We start from the raw sequence: 7371 nt of genomic DNA, 5'->3' as shown, positions 1-7371 counted from the left end.
ACCAACCAGCACCCTGATCTTAGACTTCCAGCCTCCAGAGCTGTGAGAAACAAATTTCTGTTGTTTAAAACCCACCCAGCCTATGGCATTTTGTTGTAGGAGCCTGAATGCACTAAGGGAGTAATCGTTAGAGGACTGCAAGTCAAAAGCACAACAAGAGAGCACTTCAAACCTGATTATAGGATGGTTATAACCAAGAAATAAAAAATAAAGTGAACTGAAAAGTGTTGGTGAGGACATGACATGAAGAGATTCCCACTTCATACACTGTAGGGAGGAATGCAAAAATGGTGCAGCCACTGTGGAAGACAGTTTGGCAATTTCTTGACTGGTTAAACCTAAAACCACCATATGACCCACCTGTTCCACTCCTTGATACTCATTCGGAAGAACTGAAAACAAAGATATGAATAAATTTGTACACGATGCCTGTAGCACTATTCACAATAGCCAAAAGGTGGAAATATTGTGTATCCATTAGCAGATGAATGGAGAAACAATAAAATATAACATGGACTATTATTCAGCCAAAAAAAGGAATGAAATTTTGTGTATGGTACAACATGGGTGGACCTTGAGAACATTATGCTTGGTGAAAAGCCAAACACTGAAGTACAAATATTATATGATTTCACTTACATGATTACTTAGAAAAGCCACATTCAGTGAGATAGGAAGTAGAAGAGAGGTTACCAGGGGCTGAGAGGAGGAGGGAGGATTGTTAAAAGGCACTGAATTTTGGTTGGAGATGATGAAAAGATTTGGGGTATAGATAGTGGAAATGGTTATGCAACATTGTAAATGTATTTAATGTCACTGAATAGTACACTTAACTATTGGTTAAAATAAGTAATATGTTATATATACTATGCCACAATAAGAAAAAGTTAAATGGGTTGATTTTATCAGAGGCTTTTATAATGAATTTTGAATTGCCAAAAGGGGGAAGCATAAGATACAGTGACTTTTTATTTTTTTCCAGAAAATGTTATGTTAATTTAGTGGAATATACTCTGGGAAATGTTGATCACAAATCTATAGAGGAATTTGTTAACTTGAGACTTTAATCATATTAAATGATGTTCAGTCTCTCCCACAATAAGAGTAATGCAAATTAAAACTATAATGGGATACTATTATTTTCATGAAAGATCATTATTTTTAGTTACTGGATTGGTGAATACCAAAATTAAGATAACACCATGTTGTTAAGCTGTGAGAAAATAGGCATGCTCGTAACATGTTTAGAATATAAATTAGTAGAAGTTCTATGAAGAATAATATGGCAATGTATATCAAAACACAAATGCATATTCCCTTTGACCAAGTAATTCCATTCTAGGAATTTTAATAACATATATTTGCCCATATGTGAAGTAATGGACATACGAGTTTACACACTGCTTTGTGGTTTGCAATAACAGATATAAGAAACAAACTGAATATCCATAAGTGGGGAGTACATAAAGACATTGTAGAGTATCCATACAATGATATACTATGTAGCTGGACAAGAAAAGAAAAAGACACTCATCTTGTGCTAGGTAATCGGGGATTAATTCATAACAGACCGAATCTCTCACTAAGAACAACTAAAATAGCTGGATTAACAAGAAATTTGAAGACCATAGAGAGGTACCAAAGTGGCCAGCAGGTGAAAGGCCAAAGTCCTGGATAGAAGGGAAACAGAGATGCCTCAGGTGGTCTGCCACCCTGCACAGGGTACAGGAAAAGAAGCTGGGAGATGAGCCAAAAGAAGTGACTGAGAAACCAGGGAAGCTGAGGGGAGCTTTCAGCAAACTCAAGATCTGGTGAGAATGAAAGTGGAGTAAGAGCTGCTGAGATGCCCCAGGGCTGAGGGTCTAGGAGAAAGGCAGCAGAGACGTGTGGGACTGACAGTGTGCAGCTTTCCTTTGATGCACTCACTGTTGCCTCCCTGCTTTGCGGGGCCAAGAGAGTTTTATTTTGCTCTGTGAGCTGCACAGAGTGGCAGCCAAGAAGTGTAGAGTTTTTGGAGAATTTCTTTTTACTGACATTCGGGGCCTTCCGAGAAAAGAACTATGATAAACACCCCAAGTTTTCCTTTGGGATCCCTGAAAACCACATGCTAGGAATTAAATGAAAGCAGAGATAGACCAGGCATTACAAATCACTGGGTAGAAAAACAGGACAATGTCTTGAATAGGGACATCACCAAAGAGGATATCCAAATGGCTAGGAAACACGTGAGAAGAAACTCTATATCATTATTCATCCAGGAAATGTAAATTCAGCAATGAGTCAGAAGCACACACCTTTTAGAATGGCTCAAATTAAAAACACTGATATTAAGTAATCACCAAGTTTAGGCAAGAATGTAACAACTGGAATTTTGATAAACTGCTGGTGGCAATGTAAATTGTTACAATCACATTGGAAAACTGGCCTTATTTGCTAAAGTTGAATATGTACATATACTCTAACCTAGAAATTTCATTTCTAGATTTTACACCAAACAGAAAAAAACATGTACATATGTTCACCAAAAGACATAGACAAAAATGTTATATTGGTACTTTTTTGACTATTGTCAATAGTACCAAAATAACATTATTGTCATAATGTCAAATGAAAAAGCACACTGCCCAAAAAGTAGTATGTGATGTATGGTTTCATTTACACAAAATGCAAAAACCAACTACTGATGATTGTGATTGATTATAAAAATAGCCACAACACGTTGAAGGCCTTACTTTGAGGTGGAGAATCACCCCTTGAAATTAGGCTGGCCTCCCGACTTGCTTTGACAGATACAACGTGACCAATGGATATATCCATGAAGCCTGGGCCTTGTAACAGTAATAAGCTGTTACAATTCTGCCCCTAGAAGGACAAACCTGACTTGGCCCCTCGGAGGGCTTACATGGAGGAAACCTGACATCCCAGTCAGAAGTCAGCCAGCCCCCAGGCAATCTAGGAGACACCTGCAGGAGGGTGCTCTCACCCCAAGATTAGCTGAGCCTCGTCTAGATCAACAGAAATTCCCAGTTGAGCTGAGCCAAAGCTGCCAACCCACAGAATTGTAAATGACTATTGTCTTAAGCCACTAAATTTTGGAGTGGTTGGTTACACAGAAGATTTAACTGATACAGAGAGTCATGAAGGAAGTAGCAGTAGTGATTGGGAGATTGGCTCACAGGGGCTTCTGAGGTGCTTATAATATTCTATTTCCTGATTCAGATGTTGATAACACACATGCATACAGTGTTAAGATTCATTGAGCTGTGATATATATATATATATATATATTCATGTGATATATACATTCATGTTCTGTGATATATAATTATTAATCATTATATTAACTACATAAATATTAATATTAATAATATATTATGACATATATTCTTAACATTATTAATAATATATTAAAATATTTAATTTAAAAAGTAAAATAAAATCTTCATCCCACTGAGGTGGGATAATCTTTTAGATATATTGGTAAGAAACTGGAATCCTTGAGGTCAAACCTAAACTTACTGTTCATAATCAATTGCAATCTTTGAAGAAAATGGTGCTTCTACAATAAGTAGTTTATGTCAATGCTCACTGTGAGATTTTTTTTGAAATCCAAAAATTCATGATTTTTAAATTTTAGGGGGAAAAATTAAAGCTAGGATTATCATTTACTCATTAAATTTTTTTAAATGAAGAATTTAGTTTTGATGTGCTCAGCCTAGTGGATCAAACAACAACAAACAACAACAAAAATATTGCCATATCTAGAACAGGTGTTTTTATAATTGTGATACATTAGTTGGAGCTTTTGCCATGCACACTGATTCTCAAAGCCGTGCTGCTTTTTAAAACAAACAGAAAGCTTTATTGAGGTCTGTAGGAATCGCTGATCTATAAATATTCCTCAACCAAAGTTCTTCAAAGACCTAAGCACTTTGCAAAGCCTTTGCAAAAGCCAGAATGGGAACTCCATTCCAGCTTCTCATTCCTGCCTCCTCTGGTGTCCAGAAACAGAGATGGCCAGTGTGTCCATCAAGAATCCATTCACAGCCCCCATCTCTTGCCCATCTGTCCCTCAAAACTTAGCTGAAGATCTCTCTCCTCTGTAAAGTTTATCTTGATTCTCCAAGAAACATATGCTGCTGTCCATCCCCCCAAGATAGCAATTGTCTTAACATATTATAATGGTCTCCCTGGTAGGCTGTGGATAAGTTCATGGAGGCAGAAACCATGACTTATCTGTGTAAGCCTAGAAGCATTTAAATGTCGGGTCCTAATATAAAATAGATGTTTTGTCAATATTGTTTAATGAGTGAATTTGTCCAAGTTCTAGGCTGAAATGAGAAAATATATTACCTTTGCAAAACAGAATGATTCCATACTGAAATATTCAAAGTGTGCTTTCTTTCCTAAGGATGCAAACCAACGTAAAACTTGATATATGGCAAAATAGTTGCTATTATATAAGCCACACATTATCTGAATCAAGCAGTTTGATCTTCCAACAGTGGGCACAAGACAAACAGTTTCCATCTCTTTCTAGGTTTCACATACACTGTTAGGAGAAGCTGGTAGGATTAAGCACAAGCCTGAGTTGGCAAGAAAGCTAGCAGCATGCTGGCGTACTGAGAAATCAGTAAAGAGGGTAGGAGGGTTTCTCCATCTCATTACCACTGTCAATGAGTTGTAAAGGAAATGGAAGATGAAGGAGAGGGACCTAGACCCAAAGCTCCCCTGCAAGAGGTCTCATGGTCTGCCCCAGAGGAAAGGCCACTCCCCATGCCTCGTTCCCCTCAAGCTGGAACCAGATGGTGTTTGGGGCTTGCCATAGTACCCACGGCCTCCTGCAGAACCCCAGCTGTGGCCTATCATTGGGAAGCCGCAAACTTACCTTAGGAATTTGGCCAGGAGATACCTGAGGCTTTCATCAGCTGCAGGCATCTGGCAGTGCTCCCCAAAGCCCCTCTGATCTCCCCTGCAGCCTCTCCCTGATCACCAGTAAAAGGGATGCCCATCCAAGAACCATGATTAAGCACCAGAATTTAACACACCCTACTTCTTTGTTATTACTCCTGGGCTCACCCTGCTGCTTCCAAAGAATTACACTGGCAACCCAGATACCTTACTGCTCTTTCACTGATGCATGGGATCATACAAGAGCTCACTGGGCTCCAGATTCATTCATATAAAGAACAGGCAACCTAAATCTTGCAAAGTACTTGAGCCCCTGAACAGCACAGGCAATGGCCATACCTGTTGAGAAATGATCCGGGACACTTCCCACAAGCTCCAATATGGCACGGTGTGACTATTCAGCGCGGTTTCCTCCCCATCTCCCCTCTTAATTTACCACTCCTTCCTTTGCCCACCTCTCTAGTATATTTCTTAGTTAGCCTTTGTATCTACATTGATATGTCTGTGTAGACACCATGACATGTAAAAAATATAGAAGTTTTTTTTGTGTGTGTATGTGTATTTTAAATTATATTCATGGCATTATGCTGTTAATCTGTTCCCATTTCTATGTCACCCCATAGTTGAAAACTAACCATGTTGCTACATGTAAACTCAGTCCATGACTGAGTGGTACATACCACTTTTTGTCTATGCATTCCTCGGTGATCTTCAACTCCTTCAAACCGTGCTGCTAGGAATGTGAGCTGAGTTGGCTTCCTAACTTTGAAGTCAGCCTTGGCACAGAATCATATTCAGGGATGTCCTGTTTTAACAAACTGAAATAATTGAAAGGCTGTTTAAGTATTTAAATATATTCTTTTCCCTGTTTAAATCTCTTTTAAACTCTCACCCAAACCTGCCTTTAGAAATTTGGGTGTGTTCCACTGCTACCCTCTCCCTTTTCTGGGTCATTCTTTCCTCCCTGGGTTAGTTTCTCTTCTGTTTCCAAAAGAACACATCCTTTAGTTTCTGGCTCCTTTCCGGCCCCTGTCATCCCTATAACACCACCTTAGCCAGGAGCCAAGTAGTGAGAGGAACAAAAGGGGAAAGGCTGATATTAACCTTTTCCCCAGACTTTTTTGTTTTCTTGACTCTCCATTAGCTTTCTCTGTAATAAATGACAGTGCTGACTAGGGAGTTTTGCTAATTACTAATTACTGTCCTCTCTTTTGTCCAGTTGAGAAGATATTTTAGAATGACATGTGACCATTGGTAATATGCATGAATTTATTCTTGGTGACTTTAAAAGAACTGAATGCATGTCCACTTGACATACCACAACAGATAACCCAGCCTTTCATGAGGAGCCTTGACACCAATCAGTACCTACCCCACTAAGTAATACCTGCACTGCCCTCTCCCATAGTACTCCCAAGGCCCTGACTCTGCTCTAATACTACAGCATAAAAATTCTTACTTTCTAACATACTCTATACAGTATGTATTGATCAAGTTTAGGTCACTGTCTGACACCACTTTCCTCCTTAAGAGCAAGTTTCTGTGTCCACCACATTCTCTGATGTATCCTAAGCACCAAGAATGGTGCATGCCTAGCGTGGAGTACAGATCTTTGAGAATGAAGGTATGAAGGAGTGGCTGATTTCCACTGCTTCCTGGCCATTGTATGGTTCTTTTTCTGGGACACTTTCACAAATCCTGCAGAAAGTTCTTCTCTGGGAATGCCAGCTTCTTCCTCTCTCAATTTTCCTCCAAGTGGCCACTCATGGCAACCTCCTCAGTGCTTGCAATTGGAGGGGTCCTTTCTGCCAGTTTCTTCATCTGGAAGGAAACTCTCCTTAGTGGAGTTCATTTTCAAATAACCTTCAAGCCCAGTCTCTGTCAAGGGACCTGTGATTGATCTGTGGGTACTATGACCCCAATGTGGCACAATTTGCTTTCAAGGGCATCCTCTTCCCTTGCTTGCTGCTAGGCAGATGTCTCCTACCACCTTTAAATTGAGTCTTCAGGCATGTGACCCCACCAGGTCCCTCTGCCTCCAGGGTTCAAATTCTTCAGCTCTTTCTAAGGAGGTGTTTGAAGAAGAGAGCACACCCTCCTCTTCCCCATGGGGGTTGGAGACAGTGGGAACGATACTAAATTCTAGAAAATGTCTCCAAAATTCTATCACCTGGCCTCCTCATCTTCTACTCATACATTCAAGGAGCCATTTAAAATGTTCAGACATCACCTTTTGCATGTCCTGTATATCTGGGACATACTCATACTAAAATTAGGTATTATTTATCTGAAATTCAAATTTAACTGGGGCATGCTTCATTTTACTTGGTAAACTTACATATAGTGGGTATAGACCTTGTGTTGAAATAAAGACTACTTAACACCTAATTTTCTTCTTTGGCCTTTGAGCCTCAAAGAAAGGGCAATAATACCAAATAAGTCCATCCACAGAACAACATG

At 39.5% G+C, this 7371-nt stretch overlaps 1 long non-coding RNA gene across 1 annotated transcript in view; it reads right to left on the bottom strand.

Moving 5' to 3' along the window:
- Positions 1-5621: 5621 nt before the first annotated feature.
- The window catches only part of LOC125081374 (uncharacterized), a 78238-nt gene continuing 76488 nt past the window's right edge, over positions 5622-7371 (bottom strand). Inside the window, exon 7 of the long non-coding RNA XR_007121662.1 lies at positions 5622-5729. This is a non-coding gene — a long non-coding RNA (uncharacterized LOC125081374). The remainder of the gene's footprint in view (positions 5730-7371) is intronic.

The sequence above is a fragment of the Lutra lutra genome, chromosome 11 (assembly GCF_902655055.1).
Source record: "Lutra lutra chromosome 11, mLutLut1.2, whole genome shotgun sequence".
NCBI classification, from domain to species: Eukaryota; Metazoa; Chordata; class Mammalia; order Carnivora; family Mustelidae; genus Lutra; species Lutra lutra.
This window is presented reverse-complemented; position numbering and strand designations above follow the sequence as displayed.